Source organism: Lissotriton vulgaris, chromosome 12 (assembly GCF_964263255.1).
Source record: "Lissotriton vulgaris chromosome 12, aLisVul1.2, whole genome shotgun sequence".
NCBI lineage: Eukaryota > Metazoa > Chordata > Amphibia > Caudata > Salamandridae > Lissotriton > Lissotriton vulgaris.
In genome coordinates this window covers 225596246-225617551 of record NC_141700.1, presented here as the reverse complement: position 1 = coordinate 225617551, position 21306 = coordinate 225596246, and positions in this window count along the sequence as shown.

The window sequence follows — 21306 nt, the reverse complement described above, 5'->3', positions numbered from 1 at the left end:
GTTCAGTCTATGATGGTATCACCAGAAAGTCAAGGCCATTACAAATGCGACAAATACAATGTATATGCCTTCACTGATAATACCTAGGAGATCACCATTAACAATTATTCTCCTTTGGTTCAACACTATGAAGAGATGAAACATAGCCTGGATGATATCAAATGGTCATTGGTAACCGTAGTGACACATGATGGAAGAGGGGCTTCAATAGAATCAAGGTTTGCCTAGTTAGAAGCTAGATGTATAGAGAGATCAAAGAGCAATATGCTTGAACGATCATGGCGAACTATTTGTGCTAATGAGGAAATAGGAATATACTATAGTTACTTTTAAACCTATGCAATCACACTTGACACCTGTATTCTTCATGTGTAATGAGTTTGAGCTTAGAAAGATATATAATGAAATCCATCAATCAATTGTGATGCATTGCCATGATTTTGAGTAATACATGTAGATAACAATAAGAAAGATCCCAACCGCACTGACCCATTTAAAGTATAAATAATCATTTCCATGTTCCAAAATTGGGATTTCCCTACATCCACATTTACACTGATTTCATCATCCAGTTTCATCGATCTAGATGCAGATCTTCCATGGCTTTGAGATCCATCAGTTTTGTACTTTTGCTTCGGGGAGGTGCTCATACAATTCCACCCACATATTTTTCAAATTCAGCTTGTGAGAGGCTGACCTGGCATATGATGTCCACTATTTAAAGAGAACAAAGCGATATAAAAGGGGATGATGGACGGAGCGTTTCAACAAATCAAACACTCACCCCCAGTCAACTGATCTGGGTTTAATCCATCACCATTCTAGCTCACTCAGCCACCCCAGTTCAGACATGGCCATGGCAAGGGACTCACGTCTGAGCATACCCTGCCAACTTAGGGCGAACAAAGCCGGTCCCAGGATGCATGTTTCCGGTCCAGGGAAGACATGGCTTGGCAGTTCGGGCTGGACTGTTCCCATGAGGTACAGGGTCACACTGATTTGCATATATCCATGTCTGAACTGGGGTGGCTGAGTGAGCTAAAAAATGGTGATGGATTAAACCCAGATCAGTTGACTGGGGGTGAGTGTTTGATTTGCTCAAACGCTCCGTCCATCATCCCCTTTTGTATCGCTTTGTTCGCCCTAAGTTGGCAGGGTATGCTCAGACGTGAGTCCCTTGCTCACTTGGCCACTGGATTCAAGATAGCCTGGCTGATGAGGATTATGAATCCGAAACCGGTCCCAGGATGCTTGTTTCCTGTTCAGGGTAGACATGGCTTGGCAGTTCGGGCTGGACTGTTCCCATGAGGCACAGGGTCAGACTGATTTGCATATGGTCATGTCTGAACTGGGGTGGTTGAGTGAGCTAAAGAATGGTGATGGATTAAACCCAGATCAGTTGACGGGGGGTGAGTGTTTGATTTGCTCAAACGCTCCGTCCATCATCCCCTTTTGTATCACTATTTAAAGAGGGCACCCTGCACCAGCCCAGACAACCCTTATGGTGATTTAAGAGGTCTCAGACAACCTTAGAAAGCTATCCAAGTGGTAGCTGTGGAAAGCAGCCTTCAGGCTAAGTCTTGACGGAGTATAAAGCAGTGTGTTTTACCAGAACGCAATATTATAGATTAAATGAAAGAGAGCCACACAAGGTAGTTATAAAAAGATGTATTTATTTTAGAATACATGCTAGTACGTTTCAGTATCTCCTACATGGAGATAGACACAAAACACACAATACTTCAGCTAGGAGATGTCAGTAAATAGCACTAATACATAGTGGGCCCAAACCATATACTAAGAAAGTTGTATAAGGACCACGACTCGAGTCAGGACGATGTCGAGAGGATGTAAAATTGCTGGGACCCCAAGGAACCACCCAAGGTGAGTAGATAGGCACCCCATGGAGGACGGGTGCAGTGTGGGAACACAACTGCATGCTCCTTACAACTCTATGGGAAAGTCGCGGTTGGAGTTTTAGAGATTAAGGACCCTTCCCAGTGGACTACGAAGAAACCTGTGGAAGACAGAAGGTTGGAGAGCCACCCCTCCCATGGATACCGAAGTACCCAAGTTATCTAACTCAGGGAAGCCGGGTGCATAGAGCTGAAGTTGCGTCAGAAACCGCAGTCAAACCCATTGGAGGACTTCAAAGATGAGCCGCTGCTGGAAGGGAGAAGAATGTCCGTTGGAATCCAAATGTGGAATTTAGTAGAAGAGTACCTGAAAGCAGAGGGGACAGAGTCTGGGTCACTTCAGGGTGACCAGGGGCTCGGTAGACGAATGCCCACTAATATTGATTGCTTCAGGATAGTTAATGGGGACCTTGACTCTGTAGCTGCTGGCACCAGGCGACCTCGAGGACAACCTGGAGCCAGATACGAGCTGTCCCACAAAGGATGTCGAGTGCTGAGGGGTCAGTGTCCGGCGGGAGCACCAACAAGCCTTGGCAACGGCAACCCATGCAGAAGGTCAAGTGAGTGCACGGTTTGGACCAGCAAGGGTCAGGAGACTCGCCACACAGGAAGTCAGGGCAAGCCTGGAGCAACCATGGGAACCTCAAATGGACCCACAGGCCGGAGGCAAAGGAGTTGTGAGAGGACCTTGAGCAGCTTCACAAAACAGGCCACGGAGCACATGGTGGGAGGTGGGTGAAGATCTTTGTAGGAAATGGTGCCAGAGGTTGGAACTACTCGGAGGCCAATGCACTTGTTAAAGAATTGCCAACAAGCACATGTACTTGCAAAAATATGCGGTGCACAGGGGTTCAGGTAGCATTCTCCACAAGGTATTCTGACCTCAAACTTAGTGAGAGGGCAGCTCGGAGCTCGAGGGATGTAGAAACCCAGCTCTTGTTTTGCTGAGCCTTTCGAAGTCCATAGGAGCTCGGTATCAGCAGACCGGTCAGCAGTGTTGCGGTGCCTGCGAATGTCGGGGAGTGACTCCTTCACTCCAAGGGAGATTATCTTCAGTTGTCTTTGATGCTCCACAGGTCCTGCACGGATCCTGTATGGTGCACAGGCACAGACGATGCAGCAGACTGCGGGGGAGACGGAGTCAGGCCAAACGAAGTCCAGCGAATGCCAGAGTGCCCAGACAGTCAAAGTGCAGTGGTTTCAGGTTAGAATCTTGTCCACGACAAATCTAAGGTACTACAGCTGGGTAAGACCTTAAGTACCCATGGGAGAGGATTGGAAAGATTTGAGGGGACTCTCCCAGGGGAGGGTGTGGACAGGGAGGAGGTTACTTCCATGTCCTTTGTCCAGTTTTGTGCCAGAGCAGGAGCCAACGGTTCCCAAGACTGGTTTGAACTGGACTATGCACAGGGACACCAAATGTGCCCCTCATGCAGATTTTCATTTGCTGGCAAGCGTACCAACCCAGCCCTAATACACTAAATGCTGCCTGGGAGGTGGTCACACCTCACTGTGAAAGGATGCCTATTGTTCTGCCTTCCCCTGCTCGAGCTTGGCTCAGCAGCAGGAGGGCAGAAATGTGTTTCTGGTCCGCAACAACCATTTTGTGCTGTCCGGAGTTAGAAGGCTGGTACTGGGAACACCAGGAACCCCACGAAGCTCGCTTCTAAGAGGTGGAATCATACCTCCCACACCGGTTACCAGTGTGAGGGTATGATTCCAACATGTTTGAAACCAAACACAATGGAGTTTGTTTCAGCCGTTTTAGAGTTGGTCATTACGAGGTCGCGTAATGCCCCTCTATATGTCGTATATGGCTGCTTCGCTGACAACTCGGAAGAATGGACTCCGTAGGCTGCAGGGGTGTCCTGCTCATGCAGGAGCACCCTCTCACTTAGAACCAAGCGCCCTGGCTTCAGGATTGTAAAGGCCTGCTAAAGGGTTGACTTAAGGTTTTAAGTGCAGTGACCCTTAGATATAGTAAACTATATCTTAAGTAAGTGGTGCATGCACCAACGTACACAGGCTGTTGGGGATGGGGCGAGATTAAAAACGAAGGTGGTGCGTAAATAAAAGGCCTACTATTCAATAGCACCTGTTTGAGAAACAAGAGTGGTCGACATGTTTCAGCCCCTTCAGTTTCCAGTCGGGTCGGAGGGCTTTCTTCAGGACCAAAAGGTGGCGCGTAGCTATTGTGTAACATGCCAGGGGAAGTGGTGTACTTACCCTTCTTCTCAGTGCATCTATTAGTACACTGGCTGGATATGGGTCAATGGTACCTATAACAAGAAAAATAGAAAAAGTCTGTAAAGACTGGACACAATATTGAATGCTACATGTGTTGATCTGTAGTGATCACATTCTGTCAGTGGTGATGCTAATTGTGGATTATTCTTACTACTATTCTGCAAGGGAACGTGAGAAAATTAATGAGAAAAACACAAATGAAGTCATAATTAATGTGACCGAGAACATAGGGTAATAGATACACTGCTTGAAGTATTCATTAAAAAAAATCATTCAAAATATACACGTAATCACTTAGTGTGCCATGCAAGATTGTGAGATGGAGGATTCAGTAACTCGTACATCCATATGTAGTTAACTCACATCTCTCCAAATGCAGTAAACCTCACATAAAATGACGGGAATCAAAAGACATATAGCTGCTGTTGGACCTGTCAGCCTTAGGGTGGTCTTCCCCTACCTTTTTTCCCTTGTGCCTCCCATTTTCACTGTACCTTTTTGTTGGACCTAGGACTCTGGGCACCTCACCACTGTTAAACAGTGCTGAGGTGCAAATGCTCTCCCCTAAAATCTTGTGATGCTGGCATATCTGCCACAAGCCCCTGCTACTGCAGTAAGGCTTAACTCTCCATAGGCTAGCATTGGGAACCCCCCTTATGGGATAATTTCTGACATGGACCTAATAGGTCTGTCATGTTTGGGCTTGTTGGACTCCGGGCGGGGAACCATTTCCATTGATATATGGTGTTTGGGCACTACTACGCTAGGGATCCCACTTTTAGAAAGTGGACCTTTTCCTGCCTACACTTAGATTGGGCACTGCAGACCCCCCCCCTCCCCTCTGCATACTGATAGCTGGCTGGGTTGGGAGGTGGGAGTGGTGATTCACGCCTTCACAGTGACAGCCAGGTCAGGGAAGGCAGGGAACATCCCAGAACTCCCTGGACTTTTCCAGAAGCCCCTGCCCCCAGACTCTTCCAGAGACTTCTTCCACTTTCTAGCCCCTAGACTGAAAGATATATAAGGGAGGGTCCTGGCCTCACTTCTTTGTTACAATGCTGGACCTGAAAGAAGCTCTGCTGGAGTGAGGACTGCTGCACCAGGAAGGATTGTCACTGGGAAGGAGGCTGACTGCTCCAAGGAACTGCTGCCCCTACCTACTGAGCCGCCCTACTGCCTGCTGATCCTGCCCTGCCAGGGAGACTGAAGCAACATCCCCAGAGTGTCTCCACACCATCCACAAGGACTGATCCCAAGGGCACTGGGATCACCAGGACAGAAAAACTACCAAGGACTGTCCCTGCAGCTTGGGGAACTGCTCAGCTGTAGAACGGAACGGAAAGGACAACAGCCATCTGTCATCTTCCTAGGAGTCACCCTGCAGCGCTGTGAGCCTGACCCATTGCTGTCTCCCTGAGACCTGAGCACGCTGGGTAGCGCTGTGAAGCAAAGCTCTGTGCAGCAGAAAGCACCGCAGCTGTCCTGGGCAGAGCGCCAGGTTCAAATCACCCAGCTGAGTGCGCGGGCTGAACTGCTCCAAAAATCACCTCTGCGGGCCCGGGTTAGAGCGCATTGAAAGCACTGCAGGAATCACCGCCCTGGGCCTGTGTTCCAGCTAAGCATGAGTGGAAAATCTGTTCTGCTCGCTGATTTTTCAGATTTTCGGTAAATTCCCAATCCGCGAGATTCGCGAATTTCCCACAAAATCCGCGAGCTGAACGGATTGGGTCAAAAGTGCAAGCTGACTTTTGTAACTGTTTTAGAATGGCGCCGGCAAGCTGCCAGAGCCATTCTAAAATAGTTACAAAAGCCAGCTTCAACAGGAAGCTCTAATAGATAAAGTAAAGCAGGTGCTCGAGTTGAAGGTCAAATTCAGTTACACAATCATTAATCACCCCAAACTTAGGAGCCGATTAGGATCACGGACGGAAACAGGTTCCGTCCGCCAAGGACGCGGCAAAAATACTCCCGACTGCTCCGCGGATAAACCGCCGGTGCGATTAGGATAATAATGTCTAGATACTCCGACCGCGGCGGACGGACCACATCAAACACCGTCCGCGGCGGACAGAGTACACCAGAGACCGCCGCAAGCGGACGGAACCAAAGAAACACCGTCCGCCGTGGACGAACATGACCGCGGGAACAGGCACAGCCACCGCAATACCTGCGGAGGCTCCGTGCCCGCGTTTAGGATAACGCCACCAGTCCTACGGAACTCACCTCCATCCACGACCGCAGCGGAAACAATGCAACGATAAACTGAGCATACCAGCCGAAGGACAACACGAACACCATCCCTACCGTCAAACCAATTCCAAAATGGCTGACGGAAGTAAATACAAAACACACTAAACAGGACACCCACCCACCTGAAACATCCACACCAATCACAAGCCACAATGACACCCCCCCAAGCCCCTAAAAATCCACACAAGTCAACACACCCACCTAGCACCTGACTGGCAACAACCATTGGGACACAACCACGACACAGAGTATAAAATGATTCCCACCCACTACCACAATCCTTTGCATCACAGCATAGCTGCAAGCAAGAGGCTGAATACCACGAACAGCAGACACAGAATTTACACATACAACCTGCACACAAACACACCCACCATACAAACACCCACCACACCATTCCTACACACCACACACCTGCACATCCCAACCCACTCCACCCACACCTTGAACATCACACACCATGGCACCAAAGAAAAATCCAAAATTCACTGACACAGAGTTGAAGGTCATGGTGGATGAAATCATCCGTGTCGAACCACACCTTTTCGGCACACTAGTCCATCAGACCACCGTGGCAAGCAAAAACCACATGTGGGACAGGATAGTCAACTGAGTGAATGCATCAGGGACCGTGCCACGAACAAAGCACGACATCCAGAGGCAGTGGCACGACCTCAAGACAAGGGTCAAAGGCATCCGGGCAAAAAACCACCTGCGGGCACACCACACAGGCGGCGGCACACCCCCGAAGCCCATACCGTATGCAGAATGGGAGGAAAAGGGGCTGGGCATACTGCACCCTGAGAGCCTGGAAGGAATTGAAAGTGGAGAAGAGGCTGGTAAGTACAAACCAAGCACCACTATCACACCGACATGGTCTGCCTTACACAACTGAGAAGACACATCTCCCAGGCCCCAATCCATGCATGTGGGCCACATACTCACCAAAATATGAAGGCCTGTGCCCAAATGCACCCGTCATGACCAAACACAAATGTTGCCTCATACCTTCCCAGCCATGCATGTTGTCAAACCACCCAGTACTACAACTCTCAACAGACCCCATGTCCACAGGGATGGTGGTGGGGTGTGGTGAGAGGTGGGTGGGGTGAGTGAGAGGTTACTACTACAACTCCCAACAGGCCCCCATGTCCACAGGCAGGGGGGTGGGGTGTGTGAGAGACCAGCACTACGACTCCCAACAGGCCCCCATGTCAACAGGGAGGGTGGTGGTAGGTGGGGTGTGTGAGAGACCAGCACTACGACTCCCAACAGGCCCCCATGTCCACAGGCAGGATGGTGGTGGGTGGGGTGTGTGAGAGACCAGCACAACGACTCCCAACAGGCCCCCATGTCCACAGGCAGGATGGTGGTGGGTGGGGTGTGTGAGAGACCAGCACAACGACTCCCAACAGGCCCCCGTGTCCACAGGCCGTGCCAGCCCGGTCACCCACCGGCGTGCCAGGCCGGTCACCCACCGGCGTGCCAGGCCAGTCACGCCGGTGGGTGACTGGCCTGCCACGGCAGTGGGTGACCGGGCTGGCACGCCGGTGGGTGACTGGCCTGCCATGGCGTTGGGTGACTGGCCTGCCACGCCGGTGGGTGACTGGGCTGGCACGCCTGTGGGTGACTGGCCTGCCACGGCGGTGGGTGACTGGCCTGGCACGGCAGTGGGTGACCGGCCTGGCACGGCCGGACTACGGTGGAAGATGCAATGTGACTGTAAGGGTGGTGGTCATGAACTGCCATTTCGAATTTCATAATCACAAGTATGTGTTGGCCTGCACCTCCCCCGCGGAATGCGTGCACCGACATGGCGGCGCCACTGATTGTATATTTTCAAAAGATGCACCGTCGTGGAAACGTGCGCATGCGGTTTCCGATGTGTGACCGTGACAGTCCGTGCACATGTAGCCAATGGGAAGAGGAAACGTGGGGCGCGTATGCGCAATCGAAAATAGCGGAAGCCGTGCACCGCCACACCAGGGCCAGTCATTGACTCTTTTCGAAAGAGACATCCAGGGGAAACCAATTACTGCCGACTTGTGCCACTGACATGGGCTCAGGGCCCTATATATGTGTGATTTTCAGAAGCACACATTCACTGCTTTGATCCAGTGCTGCCTGTGACCATCACCTCGACCTGCTGCTGCTGAGCTGACCAACGAATGCTGCCTTTGACCATCACCTCAACCTGCTCTGCTGAGCTGACCAACGACTGCTGCCTTTGACCATCACCTCGACCTGCTGCTGCTGAGCTGACCAACGACTGCTGCCTTTGACCATCACCTCGACCTGCTGCTGCTGACCTGACCAACGACTGCTGCCTTTGACCATCACCTCAACCTGCTGCTGCTGAGCTGACCAACAACTGCTGCTGTAGTGCCACAGTCCAGGACCTTGCCATGCAGAGAGTGCGAGAGATCCAGTCTCGTCCCTTCACCGCAGCGGAACTAGATGTTCTTGTGGCCGGTGTGCTCAGCCACTACGAACAGCTCTACGGTGCACCCGGACAGGTGGTAAGTGCAGTGGTGTACATGTTGTTGGCCATGAGGTGGTCAGTGGCTCCTGTCTTCTGCAAGCCTGGCGGTGTGCTGTGGGACCTTCACATGTGTTGTGCACAGCATGGCTGCATGTAGATACGTGTTTCTACGAAGTTTTTGCATGTCATACTGTCCACTTACGTTACCCTCTTGTCTCCCATCATGGTAGGTAAAGCCGCACCTTCGCAAGGCCGTGTGGAGGACCATAGCACATGATGTACGGGCAGTGGGGGTGTGCAATAGACGACACACACACTGCCACAAGCGCCTGGACGACATATCCAGGCTTAGCAAGAATGTTGCGGAGATGACACTGGGGATGATTCCAAGATCTTCACATCTGGCGCGACGCACCATGACCCCTCTTATGCACCGTATCATTGCCGTGACGCATCCTGACCTGTCCGCCCGGCTGAGTGGGGATCAACAGCAAACTAGCGGTAAGCAGACTGTATGTGTATGTTACTTGGGAGTGCAATGCATGTATTGTTGCTCAGACACAGTAGTGACTTCCGTGGTGCGTATGTTTTGCTGAAATACCATGTTGGTGCCATTAGCGGAGTGAGCGTTGGCATCCATGTCCGCCAGGTGAACAGGCCACTTGCTTTGTAGTTGAGGGTTCAAGGACATGCCGTTGAGGTCTGTGGTCCCATGGCATGACATGTGTGCAGATCTACAGGCACTTGCCCTGTTCGTATGAGGTACATGTTTCACGGCCACCACCGGTTCTTTGATGTGAGGATGACTGGTAGGGGTGGGACGTGTGCAGGATGGGTGCTACATGTTCTTTGTCTGTAATGGAATTAGAGATTTGTTGTCCTTCATTACGTGAGTGTGGCACTTACTTACACCTCTTTTCTCTCTATTTCAGCTTTGGCAGAGGTCACTGACCCACAGACGACGGAGATGAGTGGTGGGATTGCTTCCGGATCATAGATCACACACACGCAGACTGACACAGAAGAGGGCCGCCCCGGAGAGGGGGACAGGACCGTCCCTGAGGACTCGCATGTGGAAACACCATCGTCCTCATCTTCCGACAGTGTTCGTGAGTCAGCACTGTTGTCACAGACAGGGAGTGGGCAATCAACACCTTCGGTCGAGACACAGCACACAGGTCCCACACTGCCGCCAACTGCACCAAGTACTGCTCGTGCACGCAGAAGTAGGGGGAGCAGAGTGGCCTTCGGTGCAGGCACCGCTGCCCCTGCCCGGTGACACAAAGTGCACTTTGTGCTGAGGCTGTTGATCTGCTGTGACAGCTGTGTGTAGGGCAGACCAACATGATCAATGCATTCCAGGACCACAATAGGAAGTTGGGGCAGGTGGTGGCATTCATGGAGGGGATGCATGGCGATGTTGCTGGTCTACGCAGAACAGTTCAGTCATTGGCAAACACTGTGCCTTCTGCCATTGTACAGTCGCATAGACAGGGTGCTACTTCTGTTCCCCCATCTACACCACTTGATGTCTCAGGGGGGAGTGAATTTTCTGACCAGGACTCTTTTACAGTTTATTGCACTAGAAGCAGCCACAGGCAGCATGGCAGGGCACGGAGGGCACAGACACCATCCCCTAGGACAGGAAAATCTGTTACCAAAGACAACGTGAGCTACACTGGAGTTCACACACAGGATCCCCAAGGGGTGTTGGGGGAAATGGCTTTACATACTACACAGGCATCCCACACAAAAGGTACTCCCAAGGCAAGGGAACCTCCCAAGTCCAGGGACACTCCCTTGGACAAGGACACTACAAAGGCAAAGCCACCTCAAAAGAGCAGGGACACTCCCAAGGACAATGACACTACTAAGGAAGGGGCGACTCCCAAGAGCAGGGACAAGGAAACTACAAAGGCAAAGCCAACTCAAAAGAGCAGGGACACTCCCAAGGACAAGGACACTACTAAGGAAGGGGAGACTCCCAAGAGCAGGGACAAGGACACTACAAAGGCAAAGCCACCTCAAAAGAGCAGGGACACTCCCAAGGACAAGGACACTACTAAGGAAGGGGCGACTCCCAAGAGCATGGACACTCCCAGGGACAAGGTCGCTTCTAGAGACAGGTACACTACAAAGGACAAGTCTGCAGCCAGGGACAGGGCACCGTCCAGGGAACAGGTAAAGTCCAGAGACAAGACTCCTCCTATGGCCAAGGCACATCCAAGGGACAAGGCTTCTCCCATAGACACTAGCTCCATCAAGGACAGGCATACATCACCCCTGGCTGCACTGAGGCTGATGTTGTTGAAGGAACGGAAAACAGATGTCTCCGCGGTGGAGTTCCCCCATACCTCCACTCCCATCCATGCCCGTCAGAAGCAGAGGAAGGAGTACCCTGTTGTTGCATCCCCCATTGCACATGATGCAGAGTCCAGAAGGCAGGCACACAGCAAACGACAAGCAGGGTCCAGCATGTCCCCAGAGAGCAGACCCCCAGCAGCAGATGCTCCACCTTTGGTGGGTGATATTTCATTTGAGTCCGCACCACTTGCCAGTCCTGTCATGTCCAGGGTGCCCTCACATATCCCTAAGAAACGTAAACACACACCATTGACACCTGACCACCCCGATGTCGCTCCAGTACAGCTATCCCCAGCTCCCAGAGCCACCCTGCCTCCTGGCCCATACAGCCCTGTGGCTCATCATTTCGGTGTTCTCAGTGGCGCATCAGAAGTTCACTCTCAGTTGTCAGATAGTGGCACTGTGTCTGTTGTTTGCTGTCATGCATTATGTAGTGGCACTGTCTCAGTTGTGCCCTCTCCTGTTTCTGGTGCTGGCAGTGTGTCTGGGTCTATGGCTCATGTGCCAGTCACTAGAGCTGTGGCTGTGTCTCACACTCCTGTTTCAGGTGCTGGCAGTGTGTCTGGAACAATGACTCATGTGTCAGTCACTAGAGCTGTGGCTGTGTCTCACACTCCTGTTTCTGGTGCTGGCAGTGTGTCTGGGTCTATGGCTCATGTGTCAGTCACTACATCTGTGGCTGTGTGTCACACTCCTGTTTCTGGTGCTGGCAGTGTGTCTGGGTCTATGGTTCATGTGTCAGTCACTAGAGCTGTGGCTGTGTCTCACACTCCTGGTTCTGGTGCTGGCAGTGTGTCTGGGTCTATGGCTCATGTGTCAGTCACTAGAGCTGTGGCTGTGTCTCACACTCCTATTTCTGGTGCTGGCAGTGTATCTGGGTCGATGGCTCATGTGTCAGTCACTAGAGCTGTGGCTGTGTCTCACACTCCAGTTTCTGGTGCTAGCAGTGTGTCAGAGGCAAGTAGTTCAGGCAGTCCACCAGCTTCCGTGCTGTGAGGTGCATTTCCCTTCACTCACATGTCATTTGACTTGGTGTGTAGATTGTCCATTGTTACCAGCCTTGCATTGTTGTTGTCCTTGGGACGGGTACCTTGAACCACGTACTTGTGCTACCTCTGATGTACCTGTTCTGTGCAATGGACTGTTGATGCACTTAGCCCCTCTCATGTGCTGCCTCTGATGTACCTGTTCTGTGCAATGGACTGTTGATGCACCTGGCCCCTCTCATGTGCTGCCTCTGATGTACCTGTTCTGTGCAATGGACTGTTGATGCACCTGGCCCCTCTCATGTGCTGCCTCTGATGTACCTGCTCTGTGCAATCGACTGTTGATGCACCTGGCCCCTCTCATGTGCTGCCTCTGATGTACCTGCTCTGTTGGCCACAATGCCCTGTTGCTGTTCTGATACTGCATTCTGCCCTCTCATGTGCTGCCTCTGATGTACTTTCTCTGTTGGCCACAATGCCCTGTTGCTGTTCTGATACTGCATTCTGCCCTCTCATGCGCTGCATCGGATGTCCCTGCTCTGTTGGCCACAATGCCCTGTTGCTGTTCTGATAGTGCATTCTGCCCTCTCATGTGCTGCCTCTGATGTACCTGTTCTGTTGGCCTCAATGCCCTGTTGCTGTTCTGATACTGCATTCTGCCCTCTCATGTGCTGCCTCCGATGTACCTGTTCTGTTGGCCACAATGCCCTGTTGCTGTTCTGATACTTCATTCTGCCCTCTCATGTGCTGCCTCTGATGTACCTCCTCTGTACAATGGACTGTTGATGCTCGTTGCCCCTCTCATGTGCTGCCTCTGATGTACCTGTTCTGTGCAATGGACTGTTGATACACTTAGACCCTCTCATGTGCTGCCTCTGATGTACCTGCTCTGTTGGCCACAATGCCCTGTTGCTCTTCTGATACTGCATTCTGCCCTCTCATGTGCTGCCTCTGATGTACCAGTTCTGTTGGCCACAATGCCCTGTTGCTGTTCTGATACTGCATTCTGCCCTCTCATGTGCTGCCTCTGATGTACCTCCTCTGTACAATGGACTGTTGATGCTCGTTGCCCCTCTCATGTGCTGCCTCTGATGTACCTGTTCTGTGCAATGGACTGTTGATGCACTTAGCCCCTCTCATGTGCTGCCTCTGATGTACCTGCTCTGTTGGCCACAATGCCCTGTTGCTGTTCTGATACTGCATTCTGCCCTCTCATGTGCTGCCTCTGGTGTACCTGCTCTGTTGTACCCAGTGCCCATGCTCTTGCATACTCAGAGATTGTACCCCGATTATGTTTAATAAAGCAAGTCAATCATGTGTAGTGGTTTGTCGGTGTCATTCCTGCTTGTGTACTTCAATTGAGGATATCTTTTTGCGATCTAATGTGGTTTCTCAAACATGACACTCCCCCTCCCAACGTCACAGCCCTGGCAGGTACTCCCCTTCCGACAGCAAATGGTGTGGTGCGTACCTGCCTCGTCGTCGATGATGGTCCATGACATGCTGGTGGTGGAGCTCGAAGAGTATCAGAAATGCGTGTAGTGCTGGGTCCATGTGGGCTTGCTGCTTGTGGTGGGTATCGCTGCAATGTGTGGTTTCTTCGCTGTGGGGAATCCGCCGTGTTCAGGCAGGTTGTTTTTCCGCAGCGGTTTTATGTGTGTTTTCCGCCATTGTGATTTGGGGGACCGTCTGTGACGTCAGTCCATACGGCGGTGTCTCTGGATTGGTTACGTCCGCCGCAGGGTCGGGTGTAGTTCCGCGGCGGTGCATGCTCTTCCGTCACGCACGGACTTTTGACAGTGTTTACAATCCTAATATGGCAGACGGAGTGACCGCGGCAGGCGGACACCGAAAAGGCATTTTCCCCCTACTCTAGGACGGCGGTCGCACTTCCGTCCGCCATCCTAATGAGCCCCTTGGGGTGATTAATGCGTGTGTAACTTAATTTGACCGTCAACTCGAGCACCTGCTTTACTTTATCTATTAGAGCTTCCTGTTGAAGCTCTTTGTAGCTATTTTAGAATGGCGCTGGCAGCTTGCCGGCGCCATTCTAAGTGGGGCAGAAGGGCACAAAAGTGGGACAGAGGGCAGAAGGGGATAAAAAATGAGTGGGGCAGAAGGGCACAGAAACGAGTGGTACAGAGGGCAGAAGGGCATAAAAAAGGAGAGGGTGGCAGTGATTAACCAGGCAAAAAAAAACAACTTGCGAACACGCAAAGCGCCCCGTGAACACCCGCGAACACGCAAAGTGTCACGCGACCACCCCCGAAAATAAAAAAATCTGCAAATTCGCACGAATTCGCGAATTTTGCAGATTGCAAATTCGCAAATTTGCGGATCGCGAATTTGCAAAATTCGCCCATGCTTAGTTCCAGCTAAACAAAATTGCCCCCATAATCATCGCCACTTGTCTGGGTTTAAAACGTAGTAAACTCTGCCCCCGTAATCACCGCCGCTGGCAATGAGGGGGCTCGTCCCAAGGAGGAAGCAGTGCCCGGGACAAAGGAAACGTGAGGAATCACCAAGGACCCCCACCGTGTTACCGGAGCAGCTGATACTGGCAAGAGGAGAAGAGAGCGAGGGTCCATTCTCACCCCCAGGTAACTGCCCAGGAGTATCCGGGGAGCGGGTGGCATCTCCCTCTGGGGGCAGGGTGTCGACCTGTAGGTAAACATTCACGGCTCCCGGCCTATTGGGAACTGTGTGGTATGGCTTGCGCACCCCTCCTGTGAAAGAGGAGGGGGCGGACTGATCGTACCAGAGCGGGCCACCGGGGACTGCCACAAAGTGAATAGCTGGACCGCCGGGGGCTACCCTCACGATTTCATCAAGGCCCGCCTGGGGGACTATGTACTTTCTTGCCCCGAGCCGGTCAATGATCACGTCGGCGCCTGCTAAACCCTCCGTGCCCAGCATTCCTGCATATTTTTATCACCACAGCGGGGAAGGTGGTGCTAGGGGGGCAGAGGGGGCCTGTAATCCCGAAAAGTGCACCACACATTTGTAAGGAGTGACAGATACCAATAACCCCAAATAACTTCCAACCAAGAGGAGAGTGTCCCGTGTTGGTAAGGACTGGGAAAAGTGCCTTGTCAACGGAACTTAAGGGACATTTACCACCTCGTATTTGTGGCACTCTCCTCAGAGACTCGGCTTGTGGGAAACGTTCTACTGTGCAGGGAATGTTCTGACTATTTTTGAACCGTGCCCCATTTCTAGAGGAGGATAAATATACCTTTTTGATGTGAAACTGGATTTATCAGATTGTTGATTTTAGCCAAGAAACTAGATTTACCTGCCTTTGGTTCTCACACAATTTTTAGATAAAAATATTCTTATTTTTACATAAAACTGGTATGTTGTTACTTTTGTGAGTGTTTTTACTGTGTTACTGTTGGTGTGTGCTGTGCAAATACTTTACACGTTGCCTCTTAAGTTGAGCCTTCCCACTCTGCACCAGGCTACCCTGTCGGAAGCGGCGATCCCTACTTGGACTAAGGTGCGTACCCCGGCCAACTAGAGACCCCGGTTCGAACAGCGGGATAAATGGGGCAGTTTTTGGATTAGAGCATTTGCGCAGTGAATTCTAGTTCCATTAATTAAAAAGCGACTGCAAAGCAGTTAATTGAGGTTAGTGCGGTACGTTGCCTAGGACATTTGTGTGTCCTCTAAGATAGAGTAGACCTCGCTGTGGTGGGGAGGTATATAAGTTGCATTTGTGACATGTAGCATTTACTAAAGTTTAGTCTGGCCCATGTGAATTATTGACTGCAAAAAGCGTGTGCAGCAGGTTGAAATGATCTTCAAAGAGTGTTGCTCTGGCTGGGTAGGCGTATTTCTCTTTAAAGTAATAATGGTGATAATGCTAATTGCAAAATGCCGACTTTTGTGAGGCGAGATCTCGGCAAGTGAAACGCGCGTGCGGCACATAGCTGGCTTTTGCTGATTTACCTTGAATTTTGGGCCTAGTAGGCTCAGTCGGAGTGCAAGCGGAGATGACTTACTCGTACTGTATGTAAGAAAGGAACAGAAAAGCAGGATAGTTACAGCGAAGAGGCGCACTGGGATGTGCGCCGTCCTTTTGCTGTGGAAGTCATACCTCGGAGAAGGCTTCCTTGCAGCTTGTGCTCGCTCTGTCTGCCGTGCCCCGGTGACGTGACGTGGGCCGGTAGCGGAGACTATAAATAGAAATAATTGCATATGGGCATAGTAGAGAAACTATGGCTTTGTAAAAGAGGGGATTCTTCGTTGAGAATTACGAATTGGAAATCATCATTGTAATATAGTAGCAAATTGTAGTCACAAAAATTAAAAAGCACCATCAGCCTTTTATGAGGTAGTTAGAACCCGGCATCACATACGTGCTTTAGAACTCTGGCATAGCAGAGAGACTATGTTTTTGTGAAAAGAGGGAATCTTCTTCAAGAATAACTAAAAGGAATTCTTCATTGTAATTAAGTAAATTGTAGTTACATGAATTACAAAGCACCATCCGCCTGTTTTTAAGGTAGTTGGAACCCGGCATAAGATAAGTGCTCTAGAGTTCGTTTAGTAAGGACAAAGATATGGAGGTATCAACGTTGATAATGGTTACAACATCAACTAAGGAAGGTATAATTTAAAAAATCGGTATCCCATTATCTTATATCGGGAAGTCTGAACACGCTCAGGAGCCCTTTCAAATAGTGGTCAAGTGTGTTAACGGGGTAAGCTGAAGTCTGGGTGTTACCAAACAGGTTTTAGGTACAGTTATTGATGGTTAGCAGATTACCTCAGTGGTTAATGCTTTGTCCAGAAGTGACCACCAATCCAGATTGCAATCTGTATTTCTTTCAGGGTTGCAGTGGCATCCATTCTCAGTGTGCAAAGGTGTGCCAGGGTATGTTATCATTCAATCCAACTTCTTGCAACTTAAGACGGTGCATCCACTGTTGTTCTTTTTCAATATGGCTGAGATACCCGCCACCCCCTCTCAACACAATCCCCAAGGATGGGAAACCGGAAACAGTTCTGAACTTTTGGAAGACGGGAGGGAGTGACCCTCCCGGCCGTATTTATTAAAATATGAAACAAAATTAAAACATTAAAATAACAGTTTCATATTATGTACAATTTCATTACCACATTGCGATGTTTGGCTAACCTTAACATATTCTCTAATACAAAGGTTCTCCTAGCCGAACTAACATCCTACAAAACATTTAACTTGAAATTTTGAAATTGTACATCCTAACGTTTAAGGGCCAACGGCAAGGTCGTAACCGGTGTCAAGATCCCTAACCAGAAATATCCCCCTCACTTGTGAGGGGCGACCGCACAGAGGTGTACCTCGAGTGCAACTACCAATTTCCCTTGACTTGACGGGGGCCCCAATAAACTCGACGCCACTTAAAGGTCGTCCGAGGACTCGTGTGAGGAATCTAGAAGGTAGCGTAGACCCCCCCCCAAACCCCACACAACTTACCACATCTGCCGTCGCAGACGTCCTGGCCCCGGGAAATTCTCCTGGAGGGGGCTGTAGCCCCTCCTACCCAGGCAGGGGCCTTGACCGCCTTTCCTTTCCTTTCGGCGGCCCATCCTTAGAAGGGACCGCCTTCCCCGTTGAGGGGCCAATGGCCACCTCCCTCGAGCGCTCCCAACCGTAATGGGTGACGCCCACTCATAGGGATCTTCCAATTAGTGCTCACCGATCATGACCTTACCGCCCGACCAAAATAAATACGACAGTTTCTAAACTAAATAACTAATTTACCTAAAAGACAGTTAAAACAACAACTTTATTAAAAGCATGCTACTGATCAACACTAGAGCAGGATTACTTTATTTGCAAAACATACCACAAATTGACCATTTCTTTATTGCATATTCAAAATTATCACGATAGTAATCCGAACCTGTAAACAAAAAGAGTTACCACATCAAACTTTATTCAAAACCACTTGCTGTCCTCAGGGGCTGGTGGGTGGGTCAAAATTGGCTCTTCGTTCCGTCTCGAGCTCACGTGCAGCGAGGTGGTGCAGCTTCAGAGCACTGGAACAAGAGGATGCTTCCTTGGCTTGTTGCTCCTTTTATCCGTCTTCAGGGCGGGCATAAACCCGCCCCGGCCTGCCCTGAGGGCGTGGCCCGGCCGCGTCAGTGTCTAGGCCAGCCCACTCCAGGGCGGGAAAAAGGCGCGCCCCGGCTACGCCGCTTCGGGCATACCAGCCGAGACTCGCCTCCCGCCCAAGATGGCTTCCCGGGGGGATCGTGGTACTCCGCCATACGTTCGGGGGGACCGAATGGTCGCCCCTTTCCATATGGCTGAGATACCCGCCACCCCCTCTCAACACAATCCCCAAGGATGGGAAACCGGAAACAGTTCTGAACTTTTGGAAGACGGGAGGGAGTGACCCTCCCGGCCGTATTTATTAAAATATGAAACAAAATTAAAACATTAAAATAACAGTTTCATATTATGTACAATTTCATTACCACATTGCAATGTTTGGCTAACCTTAACATATTCTCTAATACAAAGGTTCTCCTAGCCGAACTAACATCCTACAAAACATTTAACTTGAAATTTTGAAATTGTACATCCTAACGTTTAAGGGCCAACGGCAAGGTCGTAACCGGTGTCAAGATCCCTAACCAGAAATATCCCCCTCACTTGTGAGGGGCGACCGCACAGAGGTGTACCTCGAGTGCAACTACCAATTTCCCTTGACTTGACGGGGGCCCCAATAAACTCGACGCCACTTAAAGGTCGTCCGAGGACTCGTGTGAGGAATCTAGAAGGTAGCGTAGACCCCCCCCAAACCCCACACAACTTACCACATCTGCCGTCGCAGACGTCCTGGCCCCGGGAAATTCTCCAGGAGGGGGCTGTAGCCCCTCCTACCCAGGAAGGGGCCTTGACCGCCTTTCCTTTCCTTTCGGCGGCCCATCCTTAGAAGGGACCGCCTTCCCCGTTGAGGGGCCAATGGCCACCTCCCTCGAGCGCTCCCAACCGTAATGGGTGACGCCCACTCATAGGGATCTTCCAATTAGTGCTCACCGATCATGACCTTACCGCCACAGGCCGGATAGTTGACCGGCTATCCGGACCCCCCACAACACTCCTACCTAAAGGTCATGTCTTAAGGTCTTTAGCCAAGCTATACAGTCTCCTATGAGTAACTCGTTCCCCACCCGGGACAAATGAACACCATCCCCCAAATACATACTGTCACCAGTAATACAACCATGCGAAATAGAATGCAGTGTATTGGAACGGAACAATCTACTCACTTTGTTATTAATTTTTCTTACTGAATGATTCAGAGCAGAAACAGAAATAGCCCCTCGCCATACTTTTCGTGGGATCATATGGGACCATGCAATTGTGCACCCTGGAACTCTCCTCGCTAACCAACTTACAGTGGAAAGCATCGCCTCAAGAAGAAGTCGTCTACCAGTGGTGACCAAATCATTGCCCCCCAGATGTACTATGACTATAGACGGCGGTGACCTCGTCCGCCCTAGCAAACCCTCAAAAAATGATTGAAACTGGTCAATACAGAGTCCGCCCTTTCCGTAGAAGGACACACTGTACCCGTATTCCCCAGCCACGTGAATCATGTCACCTGCTTTGAATACGTCCGCGGCACGCCTCACGTATGAGTGGCCCACGACCCACACCTCCTTTCTCACAGCCGGTGAAGTCTGACCGCTGGCCCGGTGTTGGGTCGACTGCATAGTCCGCCCCGCCTCGTAGGCTTGCGCAACTGAAACCAAACAAAAACAAGAAGCGTGAGTACATCATTACAGCTTCACAACATGTGCAACCGCACATACCTTTTATAACAATTGGAGGACCAACGCCCCACACGTTTAACTTGTTCGACATTCAGACCCCTGGCTGTAGCCTCTGTAGCAGCCCCTATCCGAAAGGAATGGGTCCCAAACTCGCCCGGGTTAAAGCCCGCAGCAGTAATCGACATCGCAAGCACCCGCTGAAACTGAAACCTCGTCAGTGGGGTGGCGTCAGCGTGTCTCAACAAGGTCCCCCCCCATGATGCCACCCTTTGTGCTAAATATTCCTCTACACAACTCACCGGGCACATGGAGGACCCGGGAATCCTTTGTATGATTATGCAATCACCCATCGCACCCTGATCGGTCTTGGACCTGACAAACGAGACAGTCATTGTCTCCCCTCTGATCTGAACGTGCTCTTGGCACAGTCCCCCCATTACGTCCTGCTTGTTCCTCGCCACTAGTTCGCTTACCCGCATAGCCCCATGGAATGCCAGCGTAAAAGCGGCTCGGAATAACACTGTCTCATACTGGGATGAACACGTGGCAGGGAGTCTGGATAATAACAGGGCCAACCTATCCAAACCTATCGGGCGCCTATCATCTACTCTGCGACCCTCAAGGCGTTGCCACCCACGTAGCGCTTTTTGCACAACGAAAGACGCTGTCGGGTCCTGGATCCCATGAGCCCTAGCAACAAAGGAAATGGCAGCCCGATGCCTCTGGGCCGTAGCCACCGATTTGCCTGCCTGATGTAAAGACAGGAATTTCACTACCCACTCCCCCTGGCCCCAAAGCTCCCCCCTAGCAGCCCCCAAAAAGGCCCAATAGGAACGGAACGCCCCTTCATATGTCTTCCTCGTCCTGGGTGCTAAACTCTCTCCCACGAGGTTACGAAGTTCGGGGCACCGAGAGACCAGAGAGCTTCGGGAAAGGGTGCCGCCACCGGGTCCGCTGTGGGCAGAAAACCCCAGAAGGCCTGCATACGAAAACGAGAAAGCGCATCAGCCGCCTGGTTCATCACCCCCGGGACATGTCTTGCCTTAAATAGTACATTCAATTGCATACACAGTAATACGATTTCCTTGAGCAATCTCAGAATCCATTTGCATCGTGCTGCCTGGCTATTGATACACTCAACCACGGTCATGTTATCAGACCAGAATACCACAGAGTGATCTCTGAACCCCTCGGGCCAAGTTCTCAGGGCCACCAGAATGGGGAAAAGTTCCAGGAAAGCAATGTTACTTGTCAGTCCACTATCATGCCACCATGACGGCCATTT